Source organism: Nannospalax galili, unplaced genomic scaffold (assembly GCF_000622305.1).
Source record: "Nannospalax galili isolate Female #2095 unplaced genomic scaffold, S.galili_v1.0 scaffold216, whole genome shotgun sequence".
Classification (NCBI taxonomy): domain Eukaryota; kingdom Metazoa; phylum Chordata; class Mammalia; order Rodentia; family Spalacidae; genus Nannospalax; species Nannospalax galili.
This window is the reverse complement of record NW_008339003.1, coordinates 2071005-2096694: the sequence shown is the minus strand read 5'-3', so window position 1 is coordinate 2096694 and position 25690 is coordinate 2071005.

Genomic DNA, 25690 nt, shown 5'->3' with positions numbered 1-25690 from the left:
ATATATATCCTATAAGGATACAATAGATACAATGGAAATCTCAATTAGTCAATAGCTTAATGATTTACTTGGATAGATTAAAACTAGAGTATTAGGATGTTGTCTCTTTGCATTTTTCTTTTAGGTACTATTGTTTTCTGTGTTTCTTATAAGGGGCATTTTGTTGTATGGACTTGGATTAAGCAACTATCCCCCAGGTCATGGGTGCTTGGTCTGGGTTCATGTAATACAATGTTTTTTTCAATCCAGATTGACAGCCCTCTTCAAATGAATTCAACATGTGAATAAAAACCTTTAGGCTAAGAATGATAAATACCTTTTTGTATTATTTATATTGGAAAAATGTCACATGCTGTTTGAGCTAAATAAGATGCTGACTCTAGAGGTGGGATTGGTCCTCCCACTTCAGAATCAAACCTGTTATATGGAGGTATTCATTCTCCAAAACTCCAGGCTCAGGCTGGCCCCCTGATCCTGTGATAAGAAAAGGAAACACAAAACAGCCTAAGAGTACACACAATTCCTGCATATTCCATTCTTGTGATTTGTTAAATTTTTCTTAATCATTGCTTGAGTGGTCTAGTGTGAAGGCCCAAGCTCTGATCTGAAGTAGCAAACTCAGATCTGGACCGGGAAGCCTCAGTTCCCTGAGAACGTGGATATTCTTCTACAGTGATTTCTATCAATTATATACCAGATTATGAGGAATTTAGAACCTTAGGACATAAGAATCATAAATTATTATTAGTTATTATATAAGATTTTATTGATTATTAATTTAGGACTTATATGAGAATTTGTTTAGTTATTAATGTATGAGATTTAGTTATTAATATATGAGATTTAGTTTATTATTAATTTTGTTTATTATGAATTTTTAAATTTGACCCAAAGAGAAGTTTTATCTCATGCAGATAAGTATTTTTTATAGGAATTATCACTCCCACCTGAACCAGTAAATGTCTGGATTAAGCCAGGAGAATCCCAAGATTGGGTACCAGGAAAGGCTACTAATACCAGGCAAAGGGTTTGGTTTTGTTTCTATAGGAATTGGAGTCTCTTTCTGACATCCCGGCTGATGTAGCCATTTGTGGACATAGACCAGTGAAGACGGCAGTCTCAGAATGTAAAAGTTTTTCCTATAATCAGACATTTGAAAGACAATCTTTAATATGGCAAAATAGTAGGGGGTTAAAAGGAAAGGTTTATAGGTCTCAGAATCATAGTTGGATTGATTGGGGTCCTTTTAAGAATTTGGTTAGAAGAATGTAAAAATTATAAGGAGTTTACCTCAAAGTGTTATCTAGAAAACATATTGTTCCTATAAAAGATAAGTTTAATACTGCAAATCATATAGCTTGGGTGGATGAAGAAATAGCTAATCCTCGACCTCAGATAAGAATAGGATCAAGACTATATTCTCCTCAATTACATGTATGGAAATTATTAGCTGCTCTTAAGCCTGTGGATATTTTAAATGGCACTTATGCTAGTACTAAATCTTCTCCTGCATATTACAATTTTTTAAGGTTAAAACCTATAATGTTACGGCTTGTGTACATTTCCCTTTAGTAATATTAATCAGACCCATAATCATACAGGGAATGAAATTAACTTGTCAAAGTTGTCATCTGTATACTTTTCTTAATAACTCTATTTTTTTAATCAATCTTTTGAATCAGATATGATTTTAACTAAACAAAATTCCTTATGGATTCCAGTGAAGATGTATCGTCCCTGGGAAAGCAGTCCTGTTCAAGGACTAATTATGCAATTTTTCAAAAGACTGGTACGACTAAGCAAACATGATTGACTTAATTAACGCCACTATTTTGGGAGTCATCGCTTTAGCTGCTACTGCTACTGCTACTGCTGCTGGTGTGGCACTTCAGAAATCTGTTCAAATCCAAGACTTTATTGAACGTTGGCATGTTGATTCTCATAAGCTTTGGACACATCAGGCTCAGATTAACTCACAACTACAAGAAGAAATTGTGGCTTTATAAGGGGGGGGTTACATTGGTTGGGAAATAAGTTATTGGAATTACAAAAAACTATGCAATATGTATGTGGTTGGAATTCTTCTCAAATTTGTATTACCCCATATAAATATAATGATTCTAAATATGAATGGGAAAATATAGAATTGTATATTCAAGGTAAAATGGATAATGTAACTTTTAATGAGATACAGTTACAAGAAGAGATATATGAGATATTTTCAGAAGAGATACATTCTACTAGTTCTATTGATCAAGTAGCAACTACCTTAGCTGATACCCTTTCTGGTCTTGATCCTCGAGGATGGTGGCAAAGTTTGTCATATAGTCTTGGATCTTCAGCTGTTACTTTTATAATACTTTTATGTGTCGTATTTATAGGGTATCGATGTGTTCTTGGAATTGTATCTCACCTTAATAATTGGCAATCTGCTGAAACATTAATTACTGCTTTGCATTATCATAATGAGAAAATGAAAACTGAAAATAATAGAGAATCACCTTCATTGTGAATGGTTTAGTGGGGTTTGCGGTAAATCAAGGACTGTAGTTATTATAAGATTGTGCTTTCCTGCTTATGAAGGCTGGTAGTCAAGGACAGGTAAGATCTTCTGGGAGAAAGTCAACCTAAGACATGGCGTAGTTGATGGAAGCTGCGTACCAATGACGGGTAAGACTTTGCTCTTGCAGAAGACAACCTAAGACAGGCATGGTCTTTCTGTCCAGAATTATAACCTGATCTGATGTTATAAAAAATAAAGGGGAATTGTGAAGGCCCGAGCTCTGATATGAAGTAAATTCAGAGTAAGTTCTGAACTGAAGTAAACTCAGACCTGGACTGGGAAGCCTCAGTTCCCTGAGAACTTGCATGTTCTTCTGCAGTGATTTCTAGCATGACACTGACAGTTCCTTGAACCCTATTAAACATACATAAGTAAGCTTGTATAACAAGGCTGTGTAACTAATAAAGTTGTATGTAAAGAATAGAATGTTTACTAGGCATGGAAGGACAGGTACGATTCCAAAAAGGGCTGAGCCCGGGGAACACAAAGGTACTGCAAATATCATAAAAGTACTGTAAATATCATGATGAGGTAATTTGGCTTGAGAAGAACATTTTCTTTTCCTCTTGTTGTACTATAAATAAGGTTGATTCTTAGAATAAAGCATGCACTGGTTCACATGCCTCTGCATCCCCTGCATCCTGATTTCTTCTGCACCTATACCTTGGGGCCCCCAAGCCCCTCAGGCTTGAATTGTGGTCACTGACCTGTGACACATGGCTAGGTTGCTCCTTTGTCAAGATAGATGGCAACTCCCTATCACCCCTGCTATTTAAAATTTCTACACTACCACAAAAATGGGTGGTGCCATTATTTGTCCAACATATCAGGTCCTCCTCCCCCCTCCCAGGCCTTCTTACTGAAGGAAATGCCATGGCAGATGCAGTAGCCACCACTGGAACATTCTGGGCCAGTGTGACGGATGGATGCTCAGCACCTCCACCATGCCACCCACATTAATTTACGAGGGCTCCACCTCAGATTCCCCCACATTCCCTTCAAAAAACTTAAACACATTGTTAAAACCTGCTCTTCCTGTACATCAGTGACACATGCCCCCGCTATTCAACAGATGGGCACCAACCCTCAGGAGCTAAAATCTAATGCCCTCTGGCAAATTGATGTAACCCATGTCCCACAACTCGGTAGACAAAAGCACATATTTGTAACTGTAGCTACATTCTTCCATTCCCTTTGGGCTACTGCCCAAACTGTCAAAAGACCAAATAAATCACATGCTCTCATCTTTTGCTATCATGGGCCTCCCCTCACAACTAAAAACAGACAATGGCTCAGCATTTACCAGCTCTCCATTTAAAAAATTTTGTGAGGCCTGGAGAATCACCCATCACACTGGCATCCCATATAACCCACAAGGACAAGCCATTGTGGAAAGGTCACACAAAACCTTAAAAGGCCAACTACAAAGACAGGCCCAAACAATGTATTCTCCAAATATTCAATTAGCATTAGCCTTGTTTACCCTTAATGTACTCAATGTATATCTAGGCTCTGATGCCCCCCTCTTCTGGATAACTGTAGTGTCAACTTGATACACTTGGTTTGAGGGAGCCTCAACTGGGGAATTTCCTTCATTGGACTGGCCTGTGGCCATGTCCATGGGGCACCTTCTTGATTTTTGAGTGAGGTGGGAGGGCCCAGCCCACCATGGGTGGTGCCATCCCTGGGCAGGTGGGCCTGCATTCCATAAGAAAGCAGGCTGAGCAGAGGCCAGGGGAGCCAGCCAATAAGCAGCATTCCTCCATGGCCTGTGATCTAACTTCTGCCTCCAGGTTTCTGTCCTGAGTTCCTACCTTGGGCTCCTGGATGAACTGTGACCCTGGATATGTAAGCTAAATAAATTCTTTCCTCCCCAAGTTGGTATTGGTCAGAGTATTTTGTCATAGCAATGAAGAACAAACTAGGACACCCCCCCATCACCCAACACTGGGTCCAGACACACCCCATACCACCTATCATGTTTCAATTGAGAGATGCCCTTGATTGAATCTGGACAGGACCAGATCCACTACTGATCACAGGGAGAGGATTTGCTGTGTTTTTCCACAGGATCAACCAAAGCCTATCTGGGTGCCAGCCAGAAATATCTGACACATCCCCACTCACAAAAGATGGCTCACATGACCCTGTTGGAGACAACGAAAAAGAAGAGGAGATGACACCCGAGACCACGCAACTGAATCACATGGAAAGAGATCCATGATTGGGTGAAAACTTCTTGCCACAGCTGCCCCCCCCAGCTTCCTTTTCTGTCATTCTCATGGCCATTTTTACCCTACTTAGCACCAATGCTTCAGCCAGCCCCCTCCCCCAATACTATGCTCTGGAGATTTTATGTCAGGGAAACATATCAAGGGAAATATCAAATAATAGGAACCAAAGATTGATTACTAATGGGATGTCAAAAACCCATAATATACCCAAATGCTAGTGGATACAAAACTGACGAATATGTTTGCTTTCCTTTCAACAAACAGACCCATCTTGCCTCAAGGAAGTTGATAACTATGGGGGCTGCTGCTATTTCAATCCCTGTAGGTTGTAACTGGGATTGATTGGGGGATATCAGGGCATAACAGGACAGGAAAGACCCATATACCTGAAAGATAGTAAGTATCTCTATGGATACCGTGACTATTCCATAATTGTTTTTCAGATCCTTGGCATGATGGCTGGAGTGTTGGGGTGATGGGCAAGTTCTAGCCAGGCACAATCTCTAGCTACCCTACCACTGATTTTCATATCTCTTGACAGCTTGTACCTGCAGCCAAGCCCGTGCTTACTCATCATAACATTATTCTACAGGAAAAACAAATAGAGGAGGAGATAAGATTAACAATGTCTTGGAGCCAATGTATTCAATATGTTGCTAACTTCCTTCCCTTCACCATCCACCTAACACCTCTGTTTCTTTTGTGCATCCAGCAGCAGACCCTTGCTGACAATGGTACCAGTTAATAGCACCCTTCTTTACCTCAAGACAACAAAAAATTGCACCAACTCTCACCTGTCAGATATTCCCTTATTTGACCAGCTGTCCAACTATCCAATTTGCATTTCTAGTAGAAAAAAGCCTACTCATTACAAATGTGTCAGCATGCGTCGCCCTTCCTCTTTTACTGTGGTGCAAAGGAAACGCCCAGCCCTGTATTACCTCCTCTTTGTCCACCTCTGCATACCTGTAATGATTACCCCCCAGGTGTACCTATTTGAGGAAGAAGAAGCTGCCCTCCTCCTTCACACCCACCCGTGGAGAGAAGTCTTCATCCCTCTGCTAGTGGGACTTGGACTCGCCCTCTTCCTGGATGCAGGAGGTGCTGTGACTGCCACCATTGTACAGATCAATCACCTGGCAGGAGACTTTCAAGACAAGCTTGACCAGGCAGTGGCATCCACGACTGACAGCCTTGAGTCTCTCCAATGACAGATGAAGTCTCTTGCCAGGGTCATGTTCCAAAACAGAAGAGCACTAGACCTAATAACTGCTAAACACAGGGGGGACATGTGTAGTATTGGGGGAAGAATGCTGCTTTTTTGTAAATGAGTCAAATGTTGTCGAGACTGTTGTGATGTCTGTTTTCAAGATTTCAACCCACTGAAAAATTAAGTTGGTTTAGTAACCCCTTGTTTTCTTGGCTCTTACCCTTTGTTCATTCACCCCCTGATTATGCTGTGTGTTATTTTGATGCTTGTTCCCTGTTTCATAAAATTTCATTGATGACAAATTACCACCATTGCAAAAATTACCGCCAATCAGGTCATGATCCATTATCAGATTTTGGATTCTGTGGATATAGATGAATTGGCTCTTCAAGCTTGTGATGACACCTCTCCATTATAAAACAAAACAGGGGGAGATGTTGGGGGACGCTGCCATTAAGGTCACAGTCCACCATGTCTGGATAGCTATACGAGCTCAGCACAAAATGGAGGACTCCCTTTCTCAGCAGGGGCTTCCTACTCTCTACCTGACCTTATTTGGAAAGTGTCTCCAAGCACAGATGCCTGACCTTATTTGGAACATGGCCTTTGACATAGTTCCCTGAAAAAGCTGCCCCTAGGTTTTTGCTGTATGATAATTAAGCATTGCACTACAGCCACTCCATCCCACCTACCCTTTCTACATGATAGGGTCTTCCTGCCACATGCAAATACAGCATACTATGAACACCTATCAGGTAAAGCTTTGGCTGCCACCCTCACCCTCTATCTTCCCTCCACCCCCCCTCCCCTGAATAAACGAGGTGTCTTACTAAAGCTCACTCCTGGAAGGTCTTTCCGTCATACAGCCATCCTAACCATGTTTGTCACCTCTGATTCATTTGTCCTCGTGGATCCGTGGCCAACAACCCATGAGGGAAGAGAGACCCGCAAGTCAGTACATATTCTGGGTCCTTCACTTACATCTCAAGTGTGGCTGAAATCCAGGTGCCGACAGGGTTTTCCTCTGGAAGCCCTAGCATGAACCTGCCCCCGATGTTGGCTGAATATAATTCCTAGTGACTGGAGAACTGAAGTGCCCATTTTTCTGCTTGCTTTGCTCGGAAGGACTGTGTATTCCACATGGCCTTCCTTTAGCAGTAGCAAGCCAAGTTGTTTGAAGATTCAGCTCTCTCTTCTCTGGATCTGCTACAACTCTTTGATGGTCTCCTTGCCTTCTTTTGCTTTGTAAAGGCTCATATGATTAAATGGAGCATACCTGGATAATCCTGGGTAATCTTCCTATGTTAAGATCATCTGATTATAGTACAATTATATCAGCAAAGTTCCTCCACAGTATATTTGGACTTGTTTTGACCTAGTGATGGTGAATAGGAGTGAAGTTTCTTGGTGGGGACGGGCATCTTTAGAACTCTGCTTACCACAATTTGTCTTTGGACTCTTCCCACACTGTATTAATTACTATAGTTTTAAAGTAATTTTGGATATCTGACAGTTTAAAATGTCTATTCTGGAGTGTTTTCTAAGAATCAAGATTAAATATGTTGGAAAGTACTCCTAATTTCTTAGTAAAGCTGGGACTGTGACTGCAAACTGGGCATATGTTATTCTGTACCTACTGACTTCTTTCCACAGTGCTAAGGATCAGACACAGTGCTGCACACTCACTAGGCAAGCCCTCTAACACTGATCTTCCATGACCAGGGTCTTATTTGAAACTGGTGAGCAGACTAAAACTTAGGGTGCAGCACATATAATTTTAGGAATTCTTAAGCAGCATTGTTAAATAAACTAGCAGGATGCTGGGTGACTCTGAAGTAATCCCAATGTAGTTGTACTTTGGCACAGAGAACTAACTTCCTTTTAAACTTTTCATTATTTATTTTACAATAAGTTGGGGCTGAAGAGATGGCTCAGCAGTTAAGAACACTGACTGTTCTTGCAGAAGAGCCAGGTTTGAATCCCAGCACCCACATGATGACTAACAACCATCTGTAACTCCAGATCTAGGAGCTCTGATGCCCTCTTCTCTCTTCCACAGGTGCTGCACTACATGGGTACATTTTACATACATTCAAGTATAACACTCATACACATAATTTAGATTTACTGTACTGAAAACAATTGTGCTTCAGAGACTGACCTATACATAGGTTTTATGACAATGTCATCAGGATAAGCACATGAATGAAGTCTTCCTCTGAGTTTTCACTTGACTACCTCTATACAAAATTTAAAGAAGGGCATTCTGAGGCCTGGAGAGCTAAGCTTTCATGTTAATTTGATGAGAGACTTAATTCAAACCATCGTAGACACAAGGGAAATTAGACTTGTTAGATAGACAGGTAGGCCTTCTGAAGTCTAGAAATTAGCCAGACTAGTAAATATGTGCCAGATTTATGTTGTTATATTTATTCTTCTTGTGCAAGAAACCACCATAAAGTTATCAGCTTAAAATAAACATATTATTGTGACCACATATTCTGTTTATTAGCAATTTGTATAAAGCACAGCTCCAATGGCTTATGCTCCTCTGTGCTCAGGTAAGAAGACCCCATGGATGGGGTGAACCAAGTGGGGATCACTTGGGGGTGTGTTCATTCACTTCTCTGGTGGCTGATGCTATTTCTTAGCTGGTGTGCCATTCATCATACTGCTGACATACATCAGCAGGAGTTCAAACAGCACACTTTCATCTGGCTTCTTGTCTCATCATCTGGATCTTGTCAAAGTCAGTAATCTCAGTAAGTCAGGGATCTAAAAGTTACTGTTCAGCAAATGAAGTGAAAGCCCCGTCACCCTTAGTTTGGGGAGTCACAAAGTGTCACTTCTGCATTCTGGTGGCTAAAAGTGAGTCATACTCAAGTGTGGTGTCACTCATGCATAATCCCAGATAGTTGGGAGAATGAAGGAGGATGATCATGAGTTTGAGGTAGACAACTTAGTGAGACCCTGTCTCAAAATATTAATAACATCAACAAAAAATGACAATAATAAAAGAGCTAGGGTGCAGCTCAGTGCTTTTGCCTAACATATAGAAGGTCCTGGTGATCAATCCCTGGTACTGAGGAAAGCAGTGGGTGAGGGGGAGGAGAGAGGGAAGGAGGGAAGGAAGGAGAGAAGGAGGAAGGAGGAAGAGAGAGAGAGAGACTCTTGGGCACTATCAGAGTCAAGGGTAGAGGCAGAAATAAATGTCAGTGATGATACACAATGTCAACTCTGTATCTCCTGAACTGCTTGTTGGTAAGAAATCCTCCTGGGAGAGGCACCCAGAACTGCAGTTTTTACATCGGTAATATAGCAGCCAGAGCCTTCCAGTAGTACACTGCTCTATGTGGGTCTCTTGCTCCTTCCTGTTGAGCTTTCCTATCCCAGGCCTCCTCCTACTCCAGGGTCTATATCAATGATACTGAGAGACAAATACTCACTTTCCTGCTTCCTTTGGAGCTGCAGATCATGCCCAGGGCATCCATGTCTTGATCATGTTCATGATCAGACTGCTCTTCTCATGGCATTGCATCTTTGGTAGAGTCCCCCTCTGGGCCTTCCATCTCCTCAGAGGCTGTATGGGACCCTAGTTCTTAGGTTCCTGGAAGTTTCTTCTGCCAGTGAAAGTGACAGAAAGTGCTTTCTTCCCCTCTTCTCTGTCTCATCCTTTACAGCACCCAGAAGTCTTTCCAAAGCAGTTCTCTGTGTTGTCTTCCTCAGTTTCTAAAGGAAAATCAACCTGACAAATGAGGGAATGAATTGACCATCCCCTCAGGAGCCTCCCCACTCTTGGAAAAAGATACATCTCTTCAGAACACATGGCCCTTATCAAAAGACATCTGGTTCCTTATCAGCCTTCTTGCAGATTTGGTTCCTTACCAATCACCTCACAGAAGATACCTTGTTCCTCTAGCAGAACTCCCCATCTCTCCATCCCAGATCTCAGGAAGCAGCAGGACACCACCCAAGAATGCAGGTACCATCTACTGGGATTCTGAGAAGGCACACCCCCTTTCTTGGCCCACCTATAAATCCCAGAACTTTCCCAACCCTGATGCACAACTTCCTGTTCCCACAGGAAGGTTGCTTGCCCTTAGTACCTAATAAATCTATCTGCACATGTTGCAGTCTGATTCAGTTCCTATTTATTCTCATGTTGGCTTCTCATCCTGAATTCTAAATTTCAGCACTTACTGATATGGAGGTGCGAAGCTGAGCTATGCTGGCAGGATCAGCCTCACAATCAGTCTCACAGATGGATTACTCCAGAGTCCAGCACCTTAATTTAGATTGCTTTCCAATTTGGGGGCCTCAGGTGAAACTTATAAGGCAGAAGAGTCTGATTTTAATAATTTGCGTCATTTAAGATTAATCAACAGAAGTGTTACTTTCACCATAATGGGGTTTCCTAAGTTCCCCAAATGACTGGTTGCTTGCCCCAGTTAGAAGAAGGACTTTCAAAACTACAAGGGTTCATGGCATGGAAGAGACATTGTGAGAAGAACCTTGTGTGAGCAGTGTTAGAGTCCAGATCTGCAGCGACCCTCCCACAGAGCAGTAAAGTGTCACCTGGGGTGGGGGTGGGGAGGTGGGGGGTGGTCTCAAAACAGGAGTTGAGTCAGTTTCAACATAGTCTGTTTCCCCCAGATAAATTTAGAAGATTAAACAGGCCCCTGCACCAATGACCCAATTTTGCACCCCCATAAGTTTCACAATGTATCCACTCCTGCCTCCCACAGAAACTGTTTCAATGAAATTGTTTGAAACATCTACACCCACCCCAACTACCAGGCAGCTGCATCTGCCTTCTGCATCACCTACCCCCTATAACAGCCTCCAGCCAGCAGCCTGCAAGCTGGTGGTGTTTCCTCAATCCCAGAGTTGAGGGCCACCCCTGGGGGCTTCCCAATAAACCTTGCTTTTGCTGGAGTCCTTCTGAGCCATGATTCTTTCCTGATTTACCTATCAAGCAGGCTAGTGAGTTGCAGCCAGTGAGTCAGAGGCCAAAGGTCTTGTACTCTAAAGCCAGGCTTTGCCCCTGTCCAGACCGTATTCCTGTGTAGCCAAACAAAAGCCTCTTTAATTCCTTCTGTGTTTTTTTTTTTTTCTAAAGCCCATATCTTTTTTTTTTGAGACAAAGTCTCCCTGTAGCCCCAGCTGGCCTGGAACTCACTATGTAGACCAGACTGGCCTCAAACTCACAGAGGTCCACCTGCCTCTGCCTCCCAAGTGCTGGGATTAAAGGCATGCAAATAGAAAACACTATAGATATAACTGAGGTAGACTTTGGGGCAGGCCTCTTGCTAATATGTTGGAGGATAAAGGCACCCAGGGGAGAAGGAAAAAGGAACAGAATGCTCTCAAATCCCTTCCTCATCGACTCAGGCTGGGTGAGGTTTCTGCCTTAGACTAACTCAAAATTGGATTAAGACTGAAATTAGTGCATTCAACTAGGGCACACATTAGTGACCACCAAATTTTATATAAACTACTTAAGATTTTAAAATACAGAAAAAAGATTTAAACAGTATGTACAGAAGGAGAAAAAGCTCAAAACAAACAAACAAAAAAACCACCCCTCAGTTTTATGTCTGTCCTCTACTGAGTTCAGACCACTTGATGCATTGGAGGAATACATGTAAACATCATTCAACAGGGACACTGTGGGAATGTGGAAATGCCAGGGTGAAGACACCAGGATAAAGCTTGTTTGTATGATTTTTCTGGTAACTTGAAACTTAAGTTTGTATTGTAAATTATCTAGTATTTAAAAATTTATTTATTTTTATTTTATGTGTATGAGTAGGTATTGCCTACATGTATGTGAGTACACCTATGCCATGTAGTGCCCTGGAGAACAGAAGAGGGTGTTGGACCCCCTGGAACTAGAGTTAAAGACTCTAGTTAGCTGCCATGTGGGTGGCTAAGATTAGAACCCAAATCTTCTTCAAGAGCAGCCAGTGCTCTTAACCACTGAGCCATCTCTCCGGCCCCACATATACTTTTTTTTTTTTTTTAATGTAGATATTCTGTATTTAAAAAAATTAAATTCTGGTGACTCAGTAGATAGACGTGTGGTGCAGGGGCCAAGCAATAGGCACAGTTAGCTGGTGGTTGTGCCCTCCCCACCATGCAGAAGTGCGCCTATCTTGCTGGGAGCTGGGCCTGTGAGTGGTGACTGGTCCACTCATACATGTTTGTCTGGGCACAGGCAAGAAAGAACTTAGCAATTGAGAGCTGGCTGAAGAGTCACTATAGTGGTAGTGGCAATTATCAGCAAAACGTGACTCTGGGTAAGATGTACCATTATTGACTTCCCCTGGTCAGAGAGAAAGATGTGAGGGCCACAGTTAACAAACAAACCCAACCAGAACTTTGATCATCATCAACAACAAAATATATGATCCATCTGTTTCCTTGAGTGAAAACCAAAGGTAGTTTTCTCCAGTATCATCCCTCAAGCAAGAAGTGTTGCCTGTTGTTTGCTGTACACAAGCCAAGGTGCTCCATCTCAAACACAATTTTAATTGTGTGGCCAGAGCAACAGAACAATGGGGACAGGAAAAGAATAAGAACCAGCGTAATTGAAATGATGACCCTCTCCCATGACCTAGGACCTGTGTTTGCCTCCCATTAACCTGAGGCTGGAGTTCCTTCCTGTGAACCTAGAGCTGTGGTCCTGCCCTATGAACATTGAACTATGGTTGTCTCTCACAAGCCTGGAGCTGTGGTACCCTCCTGTCAGCCTGGAACTACGGCTGTCTCTGTTGAAGCAAAAGCATAACTCTTACCTAAAAGGGGAAAAGAGATAGCTTATTCTGTAGCCAAATATGAGTGACCAATGACCAGGGCCCAGAAATACAGATTCAGGTTACCCCAAATTCCATGTTCCACTGTGGTAAATGTTTTGTGAAGTTTTTATATAACAGAACAAAGAAAAGTTATCAATCAACATACATTGGTAAGTACTTTCAGTAGGTAAGTCTTAGGTAATGGGGGAGTCTACTGTAGATCTCAGATGGTAGCTGATGACATTCTCAGCCTTTTGATTGGTGGATACTCTTTCTTTTGTTAAGTTAGTTCGTTCTGTTAGTCACAAGAATGTTAATTCAGAAATTGACGTGGGCAAGGAGTGGCTATTCATGGCTAAACAAGACCCAAGATAATTGTAGGTAGGCTCTGGATCTGCAACAGTCCAAACTCTCCACGGTCATTGAAGTGCTAATCAGTTGGTCAGTCTTGCAGGAAGTTCAAGATGCAGGATTCTTTTTGGAATTTTCATTCACAGTTCCACGTGTTGGTCAAGCATCACATTTTGTGCATGAAGGACCACATATTATTTATTAAATATTAATTTCCCTCATAGCTGGGAAGGCTCATTCCTAGAATCTGATGTAGATGAGGCTCAGTTGTAGGCAAGACAACAGTTTTCAGGAGAAGTAAATAGGTAGTTGATAAAGCCCATAAGAGAGAAATTCCTGGATTATATCAAAACTCTTAGGCATCATGATCTGGATCTGACTTTTTTTTCCTTTGTCCTTTGTATCTGACATAACATTTGCATGTGACACATAACAGGATAATGATACTTCCACTAAAATAATTAAAAGCAAAGCTCAGTGGTTGAGAGCACTGGCTGCTCTTGCAGAGGAGCTGGGTTCCCAGCACCCACATGGTGGCTAACACTGTCTATAACTCCTGTTCCGGGGGATCTGACACCCTCTTCTCACTTCCATGAGCATTTCAGTACATGGGTGCACTTACATACATGCAGTCAATACACTCATACATGTAACATAAAAATAATAAATGAAATATTTTCAAAAATAATCAAAAACATTGCTTGGCCTAGTGAAGTAAATGTAACAGATTAAGCAAACAAATACTTAAAAAGTGAACTATTTTATTTATATTTGGCATATTTAAACAAATCTATTACCTTTTAATCTTTGATTTTTCCTTAGATCGGTTAGACCTTAAGGCTGTAACCTCATGTGGAGTGGCTAGCTCTAACACTAGCAGCTCTTACCTGCAGATAATGACTTCATCTGTTTTATTATATTTTATCATACCAGATTTAGTTTGGAAAAATAAATGAAAAACATATTACAGAAGAAGTTACACAATATAGTATTCTTGAAACTGTTTTTTTAAAGAATGTCTTCCTTTACAGATCAAATATTAATAACATTAATAGAAACAAGTGATCAAACCTGTTAGAAATCAGAATTTTATAGGCTTTGTAGGCATAATCAAATACTTCCTTTTATTTTAACGATTTGAAGAGGAAATAGGAGTCTAGAAGGAGTCATTGGAGAATTGTCCATTTCCTTTTATTAGTAAAATATGATAATATTTAATTATTATTTTTATCCAAGATAATTGTACTATATAGGCACTGTAGATGCTCAGTTAATCAAGGAACATTAATATTTAAAGTAGAAAATATCATGGATATTGTTTTTTATTAGAGATTGATGTCTTTTGTAAAATTTGAATAGGATGAGTTAACCCAAATCTTTGATCTTTGAGTATCCTATACAAGAGAAAATAAGGTTGCAGTTATTTGGTAAACATTGCAGCATGTTGTAGGGCCTTTTAATCTAATTGGTTGGATTCAATTAAAAAAATGTATATACTAATAGGTATGTATATATATGCAAATTTGAATTTGAAAACTGTGCATTTTATTCAAATTATACTGAATTAGAAAAATAGTTGTTGTTTTTTTTTTTAAGGAGTGGAAGCCCTTGACTCTTTTAAACATGAAAATTATGGTTGAATAAGGTAGGAGTTCTGGGTAAGCAAATATTCATAATAAAAACATGATTAATGAGAGAAAATGACAACATCATCATTTATAACTTAATTAAAATGGAAATTATTATTTTATTATTTAGGAATATACCAAGTGAAATACTAAATTTCAGAAAAACCACTAAAAATAGCTAAATATAAAAGAATTTAAGGAACAAAAAATGAGGGAAATATTTAGTTGTTTGTGGGTGCTGGATTGTCAATTAGTTAAAGATGAGTCTTATTTGTTATCTTGAAGTCCACATGGATGAGTTCTTAGACGAAGTTGGCACACAAGAATCTTAAAGTTCATCTCTTGAATTTTGTAGTACAGGACCAGGCTAGAAGTACTTGGGTACAGTCTTTTTCCTCCAGTTGAATGGAATGTTTTGTTAGGGTTCCAAATAGCAGCTCCCCCCTCCCCAACAGGGACCTACAGACTTTGGAGCCTGGAAAAGGGAACTTAGCTGATAAGCACCTTGACCTTTGAGGTCAAGAAGAACAAACTCTGCTGAGAAGCAGCCTGCCTTTCCTCTGACCTCCAAAGATAAGATAAGCAGAGTTCCTCTTATCTTAAGAGGAAAAAGAATACACTTCCACACCCTAATCCTACCTGCTTCCCCCTCCCTGATTTCTCCCCCAAACATCCCCCCTTCCACACCCTAAAGACCCCATATGTAAAGTCCCAGCTCACAACCCGTGAGCTGACATCTTTCCCTTCCCCGAGGGAAAGGTGCCCCGTGCGAAATAAATCTGTGTCCTGCTGAGAATTCCATCTGAGCCTCGGTGCCTCATCCATCCGCTCGTGCCTTCCTCCATCTGCGCCACCCGTTCTCTACGTATCATGTTTGAGGTGATATCCCTTTCTTCAGTTGATGAAATCCACTGGTTTTCTTTATCCTTTGAGAAAGATTCTTCAACTAATTCTAAATTTTAGTAATGTATTTAAAAGTCCTTGTCTTACTTCCTGTAACTTGTGCAAAGGGACTGATGCTGATGGCAATACTGTTTTGCGTACAGTTCCAGGGTATCCAACAACCTCTTCTGACCTCCATGGGCATTGCACAACACAGGTGCACTACATGCAGACAATACACTCATACACATAAACTTAAAATGCTAAATAAAATATTTAAAAGTGCTTGTTTTTCTAAGTAAATTAATACTTATGACAACTTTTTGCTGTAAATAAATATTCAAACATTCATACCTCAGGCTACTGAATTTTGACCTTAAAAAATTTAACAACCTTTATGCTATAATCAACATAGTTATAGTCACATCTATTTTAATTTAATTTTCTTAATCTTTCTACAGCATTACATAACATTATTTTCATTTCCATTTTGGAACCATCCCTTTCAGGCTGGCCTCCAACTCACAGAGGATCTGCCTGCCTCTGCCTCCCAAGTGCTGGGATTAAAGGCATGTGCCTTAATCCAAAAGCATTTTTAAAGATCTTCCTTTACCTTTTAGGTAACGGTATGTTTCGCTCCTCTAACCTTTCAATTTCTGTCTTTTTTACCTTAATTGCTGTTTTTAAATATGAAATTTAGAAAATATTTTAATAAGAGAAATTTAAATGAAGATCCAGGAAGCTATGTCTAAAACACAGAACCTATATATTTTATGTTAAACATCTAACATTATTAAGTACAGGTAAAACATATTAATAGTCTTGTTTTCTCTTAGCCAATTTGAATTAATTATTTGTTAACGATATGTCATTATAACAGGTGCATTAAAATTATTCTTGTTAAAAAGTCTCACTTCTCTTTAGAGTTTGAAGCAACCAGAAGATAAAACTTGGGCATTTTTCACTTTATTTATTTTTGCCACGTGTTTATCTTTGTGGTGACAATGTTAAGCATTTAACAAGTATTTAGCTAATATATATATTAGGGTTTAAAACAGTAGCAGCTTCCCCTCTTCCCAACAGGGTCCTATGGACTTTGGATTTCTCAAGCCTGAAAAAGGGAACTGAGCTGATAAGCACCTTGGCCCTTGAAGTCAAGGGAAGCAGATTTTTCTAAGAGGCAGCCTGCCTTTCCTCTGATCTCCAAAGACAAGATAAACAGATTCTGCTTGCTAACCAGAGATTTCAGGAGCTGTTTAGCACAGCAGCTTTTCCCTTATCTTAGGAGGACAAAAAAGTAAACACTTCCTGACCCAGATCCTGGCTGGCAGATGGAACGGAGGCAGGTTTACAAGCCCTGCTTTTCCTGCTCCCCCCACCTGATTTTTCCCAAAATCTTCCCACCTTCAGCACCCTGAAACCCCCATATATAAGCCCCAGCTCATAATCTGTGGGCAGACATTTTCCCTTCCCTGAAGGGAATGTGTCCTATGCGAAATAAAGCTCTACCCCACTGAGAGTTTTATCTGTGTCCTAGTGCCTCCTCCTCCATTCGCTCGTTCTCTGCCAACTTTTTACCTATCATATATATTTTAAAGAGGGGATGAACAATTATCTCAAATATTTTATTATAATGTGATACATTATAATGTGATTATTTATAAACTTTAAGTTGTGTAAGCTATGAAGCAGATTGTCTTAAAATAACAACCTTTTCTTTAAATGTGTAGAGCTTTTTTTAACATAGACTTGGCAAAGATATGGACCTTGACAAACCTGTTTGTTGGTTTTAAAGAGGCAATGGTGGTCTTAAAATCCTTAAATTTATAAATACATAACATACGTACAAAATATGTCTAAGCACAGAGATAAGTTATCTTTTTTAATCCTTGGAATAAAGAGTCTAGCAACTCAAGAGCATTATTTACATAAGAAGAATTGCACCCTGGAGCAGGAGTAACATCTCTTAAAATTAACTTATTTCCTCAGGCAATAGGAACTAAGGCTAAGTTTTACACTTAAAGGACATAGAACCATTAGCCACTTCTACTTGTTTTGCCAAAGTGGTCACATTGATGCAATATCCTCAATTAGCATGCTGGAAACGAGGTCAAGCTAACTTAGTCTGTTGGCATTGGGACCTCTTCTCTTAAAATTTTAGTTTCACTATGAGCCAAAAAGAATCTGGGTTAATTTAGTAACTCTAGTTTACATGAACACTTATTTATAGGACAATTTGATACTAAGTAATTTCTTAAAAGATAAGCTCATGTAGACAGTACATTCACATGCATTCATACATAAGATAAACTGTTATCAACCAAGGTCTTGTAATTATTCTTTAATGAGATTATTTCATTGTCAAAGGAAACAACACAAAGATCTTTAGCAAACATATGTAGCCATTGTGCTACATGTAGCATAGCCTTAATAGAACCTTATATTTAATAGTTTTATAGTAGAATATTCTGAAAGATAAATAATTTTGTTACCTCTATTACACAATCAAAATTAAAATTTTAGCTAATATATATTTATTTACAACCTGTTTTGGAACGAACTACTAATATATATTTATCCTAATTCTAATCAATCCTAATTTTATGGAAGCAGAGCAGTGAAGACCACTGAGAACTCCAAGTGGAGGAGGATTTATTTGAGAGCAAACAGACCACTGGGCCCCCTCTCAGGGAGCAGGGAAACAGCAGCGAGCAGGGGCAGTCAGACATCTTTTATAGGTAGTTAGGTGCTTGGATAACTTTCCATGATATAGGCTGGGCAGTGTAGCTCAGGATTGGTTGGTCTCCCAACAAGCAGAGGGGCTTTCCTGGGGCTAAGTTCGAACCCGTTGTTTTAGAATGTTGGGAGCTGTCCCGCTATTTTAGAAGCCTGCCAGGAACCTAACATTCCAGCCTTTTGTTGATGAGAAGGGTGGTCTTTCTTTACCTAGTTACTGCTGGACAGAGATGTTGACAAAGAGGGGTGGTCTCAAAAGACTGGAACATCAGCCTGCAGTGTGGCATCAGGCGAGCAGAGAGGGTAGAGAGACCTGCGAGAATTTGGTGAAGAGCACTGGGTTCACTGATAGTTGGTCATCTCATTGATTCTGTCCTGAAAAAAATTTAAAAGGCATGGAATAATCATTATTATGAGAAGGGTGGATATCAATGGGTTGAAGAGGGGAAGAAGAAGTAAAGGTAAGAGTAGTTAGGCACAAATTCTAGGCAGGGAACCAAAAGAAGTCAGAACAGGATGAGTTTTCAAATCAGTTTCTTGATGAGGGTTTCCAAAAGCATCCATCTACTGTTTCCTCTCTCTTTTTTTTTTCTTTTTTGTTTGTTTGCCATGGTTGGACTCAGGATTTTCAAGCACTTTGACAGTTCTTGGAGTGACTAGAATCACAGTATGAATTCCCTCCCAAGTGTCCTTTAGACAAGGAAAGAGAAGAAATTTAGCCACCATTTAATTTTTAGGTTAGAACTTTAGGTTAGAGCTTGTCTTTTTTAACTGCAGTGTTGAATCAGGCCAAGATTTGAAGTCTTTCATCTGAGTAGCATTTTCTTATTAAGAACAAAATCATTAGTGAGAAATTGTTTAAATAGTATCTTATATGAACTTAAGCCCAATGTCTGGGATGTTCAATCCTTTGGACTCTTAAAGAAATATACCAGTCGGGGGCTGGAGAGATGGTCCAGTGCTTAAGAACACCAACTGTTCTTGCAGAAGACCTGAGTTGGAATCCCAGCACCCACATGGCAGCTAACAACTGTCTGTAACTCCAGTTCCAGCCTCTTCTGTCTTCTGCCAGCATTGCACGACATGGGGGCACTTACCTACATGCAGGCAATACACATACACATAAAATAAAAATAATAAGTAAAATATTTAAAAAAAAGAAACATACCAATCGAGGCTGAGAGGGTGGGCTCAGACCTCCATCAGTGTATCAGCTGTGATCTTAGCAGACTGCCAGAGATTGCTGGGTTCTGGCCTCCCTCTGGCATAGGGGCTGAGAATGCAGGGGACTGCCTGAGAGCAACAGGATCCTGCCTCCATGTGGTGGTGAGCGTCCCCTAATTGCACCATCCCCATCCCCATCCCCCTACCTGGGATTTCCTGAGGCCTCTTCCAAGGCTCCAGGGAAGATCTGGCTTTGTAGGCTAAGGCTGAGATACTACCAGACAACTTGAGAGGGTAGGTTCCGACCTCCATTGGTGTAGCGGTTCTGATCTCAGCAGACCACCAGAGAGAGTCAGGTTCTGGCCTCCCTCTGGCATAGAGGCTGAGAATGCAGGGGACTCCCTGAGAGTGCCTGGATCCTGCCTCCACATGGTGGTGAGCTTCATCTCATCCCCCTACCTGGGATTTTGTGTGGCCCCTCCCAAGGCCCCAGGGCAGATCTGGCTTTGGTGGGCTAATGCTCAGATCACAGCAGACCAACTGAGAGTCCCAAAATCATACCCCCTTAGGGAATTTCCCAAATTTTCTGTAAGTTCCTGCTAATAGGGGTCCAAATCTTAGAAGGAAACCCAAGTGTACCTGACTGTTTGTGCTCCTGGATAGCTGATCTGAAGCCATCATTTCCCTCCAAAATAATACCTGAGAGAACCCAAAACGTATACCAAACAGCTTTACATAACCAATAAGGAAAGGACCTAGGCACCCCAATAATACAAACAGGAGCATACTTCAACTTAATTCTCATATCAGAATCATAAACAACAAAAGAAAAACAAAATGGAAAGCCAAAACACTATGACTGAACCAAACTCCACCAGTCCTGTAGAAGAGTTCTACAAGAAGAACCCCCTAGAGATAACCCAGGACACTGAATTTAAAAGAAAAATCATAAACACGATCAAGGAATTCAATGAATTTAAAGAACATAAGATAAAGAACTAAAAGAAGATAGGGATAAACTTCTGAATGAATTCACAAAAGAGATAGAAACAGTGAAGAAAACTCAGACAGAAATGAAGCTGGAAGTGCAAAATTCAATAAGCCAACTTGAAACAACAAGGGAAAGCCTCACTGCTAGAATGAATGCAATGGAAAACATTGTATCAACAATGGAGGATAAAGTTGAAGAATTGGACCACTGAAGCAAAGATTATGGAAAATTTTAAAAAAACACAGGACTGGTATATGCAAGAGATGTGGGACACCGTGAAAATCATATCATAGGAATAGAGGAAGGAGAACAATTTCAGGTTAATGGTGTTGACCATATCTTAAACAGGATTGTGGAAGAGAATTTCCCAAAATTAAGGAAAGACATCCCCATACAAATACACCAAGCAAATAGGACACCAAATAGACAGGATCAGAAAAGAAATTCCCCACAACATATCATAGTAAAAAAACTAAATGTACACAAAGAGAGAATACTGAAAGCAGCAAAAGAAAAACATCAAGTCACATGCAAAGGAAACCTCATCAAAATTGTAGCTCACTTGTCAATGCAAACCATGAAAGCCAGAAGAGCCTGGACCAAGGTATTTCCAGTTCTACATGACAATAGATGCCAGCCCAGAATACTGTATCCAGAAAAAATGTCAATTATAGTTGAGGGGGAAAGAAAAATCTTCCATGACATGAATAACCTGAAAGAATACATATCCACAAAACCAGTCCTTTAAAGAATACTTGAAGCAATACAGAGAGCAGAGAGAGACACAACTGTACCCCAGGCGCAATGAAAGAAAATAAATAAAAGTATAATTGAAGAAACACAAAATTAGACATAGAACACAAACTGCAATAAAAATGATGGTAACAAATAAAAACCTTTCAATAATAATCTTAAATATCATTGGCCTGAATGCCCCAGTCAAAAGACAAAGGCTAAGTGAATGGATAAAGAAAAAAATCCATCTTTTTGCTGTCTGCAAGAAACACATCTCACCTTCAAGTACAGGCACTACCTTAAGGTTAAAGGATGGAAAAGAATATTCCAAGCAAATGACACTAAGAATCAAGCAGAGGTTGCAATTCTAATATCTGACAAAATAGACTTCAAAGTAAAACTAATCAGAAGAGATAAGGAGGGTCACTTCATTCTGATCAAAGGAACAATTGACCAAGAAGACATTACAATCTTTAACATATATGCACCAAACTCTGGTTCACCAAAATTTATAAAAACAACAATCCAGGACTTTAAGACACAGATTAACCCCAACTCAGTAATCGTAGGGGACTTCAAAACCCCACTATCTCCATTAGACAGGTCAACTGGACAAAGAATAAGGAGAGAGACATCTGAATTAAATGATATCATACATCAAATGGACATAACACACATCTTTGGAAAATTCCACCCAAGCACCAAAGAATACACTTACTGCTCAGCACCCTATGGAACTTTTTCAAAAATTGTTCACATACTAGGCCACAAAAAAAACCTCAACAAATACAAAAAATTTGAAATAATTCCACACGTTCTATTGGACCACAATGCAATAAAGCCCAAAATCAACACTGGACAAAGCCCTAGACACTACATAAACTCATAGTGAATAACCACACACAGATGTACATCAAAAAGATCACTCACCATGATTAAGTAGGCTTTATTTCAGAGATGGAGGGAGGGTTCAATATACGCAAGTCAGTAAAGGTGATTAATCATATAAATGGACTCAAAGACAAAAACCACGTTGTCATCTCAATAGATGCAGAAAAGGCTTTTGACAAAATTCAGCATGCATTTATGTTCAAAGTCCTAGAGGGAATTGGACTGGAGGGAACATACCTCAACATAATTAAAGCTACATACAAAAAAACCACAGCCAACATGATTTGAAATGGAGAAAAACTGGAAGCATTCCGCTTACAATCAGGAATCAGACAAGGATGTCCACTATCTCCACTCCTTTTCAACATAGTGCTTGAAACTCTTGCTAGAGCAGTAAGACGGGAGAAGTAAAGTAAAGGAGTACTAATTGGAAAAGAAGAGGTTGAACTATAACTTTTTGCAGATGATATGATACTATACTGAAGAGATCCCAAAAGTTCCACCAGAAAACTCCTAGAACTGATCAACAGTTTCAGTATAGTGGCAGGTTATGAAATCAATCTACAAAATTAAGTAGCCTTTTTATATACAAAATTGGAGATTGGAGAAAGAATACAGGGAAATGCTCCCATTCACAATTGCTGAAAAAATAATACTGGAATGTATCTGACCAAAGACACCAATGATCTCTAAATGAAAATTTTAAATTCTTAAAGAAAAAGATTGAGGAAGACACCAGGAGATGGAAGGACCTCCTATGCTCACGGATTGGAAGAATTAATATTGTGAAAATGATCATCATTGGAGAAAGAATACAGGGAAATGCTCCCATTCACAATTGCTGAAAAAATAATACTGGAATGTATCTGACCAAAGACACCAATGATCTCTAAATGAAAATTTTAAATTCTTAAAGAAAAAGATTGAGGAAGACACCAGGAGATGGAAGGACCTCCTATGCTCACGGATTGGAAGAATTAATATTGTGAAAATGATCATCCTACCAAAAGCAATATATAGATTCAATGCAATCCCAATCAAAATTCCCATGACATACTTCATAGAACTAGAAAAAAATCATCCTTAAATTCATATGGAAGCACAAAAGACCCAGGATAGACAAAGCAACTGTGAGCACAAAGAGCAATGTTGGGGGATAACTATACCAGATCTCAAAGTATACTACAGAGCTATAGTAATAAAAATAGCATGGTACTGACACAAAAATAGACACACAGATCAATGGAACATCATTGAAGACTCAAACCTGAGTATAGGCAATTACAGCCACCTGATATTTGACAAAGGTGCCAAGAACACACAATGGAGGAAAGACAGCATCTTCAACAAATGGTGCTGGCAAAACTGGATCTCCACCTGTAGGAGAATAAATCTAGATACTCATCTTTCACCTTGCACAAAAGTCAACTCCAAATGGATGAAAGAACTCAATGTGAAACTGGAAAACCTGAAACTATTAGAAGAAAATGTTGGCAGTAACTTACAAGATACAGGTGTAGGAAAGCATTTTCTAAATCAGACAGAAGTTGCCCAGAAATTAAGGTCAGCAATCAGCAAGTGGGACTTCTTCAAACTAAAAAGCTCTGTACAGCAAAAGAAACAATCAAAAAAGTGAAGAGAAATCCCACAGAATGGGAAAAAATCTTCACCACTGACACATCTGATAGAGGTTTAACATCCAGAGTATATAAAGAACTCAAAAGACAAAGAATCGAGACAACAAATGGCCCAGTTAAAAGATGGGCTAAAGTTCTAAACAATTCTCAATGGAAGAAATAAAGATGGCTAAGAAACATCTCCAAAAGTGTTCAACATTGTTAGTAGGGAAATGCAAATTAAAACCATGCTAAGGTATCACCTTACTCCAATCAGTCTGGCTAGGATCAAGAGAACAAATGATACCAAATCCTGGTTAGGATGTGGAGAAAGGAGAACATTCATTCACTGCAAGATGTCAGTTCAAGTTCATTCACTGGAATCTAGTCTAGACCTATCTACTCTCTCCCTTAAAGATCAACTATGTTTTCCTTATGAATGTGCACCTCCTCCTCTAGTTCTTACAATCTTTCTGCCCCCTCCTCTGCAATGATCCCTGAGTCTTGGGGTGGGTATTTTAATATAGTATTTGTGATGGCTAATCCTGCGTGTCAACTTGACTGGATCTGGGATTAACTGAAATGAGAGAGATCTTCTTGATTGGATCGTCTGAAGCTGGAAGACACACCCTAAATGTGGGTGTGACCTTCTGATGGCAGCCGGTATAAAAGCCCAAGGCAGAGGAGAACCTGAGGCTTTTTTCGGGTCAACTTTCATGGAATAAGGAAGGTTTCCATTAGCTCTGTTCTCTCTCTTTTTTAAAATCCTAATGAGTTTATTGGGCTTGCTAACAGAGCATAGGGTTGGGGTTTATTTACAGAAGAGTGGGTGTCCCCCAGTTACAGCTTTGCTGGAAAGTCCACACTCAAATATAGATTCTGTGATTTCCCAACAGCCACACAAAATGGTGAGAGGTGCCTCATGGTGTTCTCAGCTTATATATTCTTAGTCCCTCCCCCACATGCAGCTAACTTGACTGATTGGGTGGGAGGGATAACTGACGTCCCCCTCCGACGCCTTGCCGAGCGTGGGAAGGTATGACTATAGCTTGATGGCCCAGTGGTTGGAGGATGCTTTCAGGTAACACTCCACTCCTTTGCCTCTCACCTCTTGTGAGGAGCAAGAAATTTAGTGACTCTATACATAAAACATTTGCTGATTTGTGGAAAAATAAGAAAAATAATGATGCTGGTGGTTACTTTTAGCATCTCTGGATAAAGTAATGAAGATAAACAATGAGCTTAATGACAAAATTGACAAGCTCCATATTCGAACCAACAGTTTAAATGTTTCCAAGTGTGCCCTGGAAGAGAATCTTCTCTCCAGCAGCCAGAGAGCTAAAGCTGCAAAAAATCAAGCTGGAGCCCTTATTATACGTTTGGCTGACCTACAACGTAAATTTAATTCCCAGCCTCGAAGGGTGTCAACATTAAAGGTGTGAGCATTGGTAGGAAAAGTTTGGAATCCTGACATGTGGGATGGAGATGTTTGGGAGAACCCTGAGGAGGCTGAGGATTTAGAATCCTCAGACTCTGAGGAATTTGATTCACCTGATGAATGAATCTCCCCACCCTCAGCAGACCCACCCTCCCTACCCTTGCCTGAGGAAACTAATCCCATTTAGGAAGCTAATCCCATTCAGCAAGAAGAAGCTGATGTCCCTCAGGGCCCAGTTGTTGCCTCTAGACCTATAACCAGACTCAAAGCTAAGCAGGCCCCTAGAGGAGAGATAGACAGTGTGGTCCATGAGGTGCGCTACACCACTAAAGAACTTAGTGAATTTGCTAATTCTTTTAAGCAGAAGTCTAATGAATATGTCTGGGAATGGATTTTAAGGGTGTGGGATAATGGAAGGAACATAAAATTGGATCAGGCTGAGTTTATTGACATG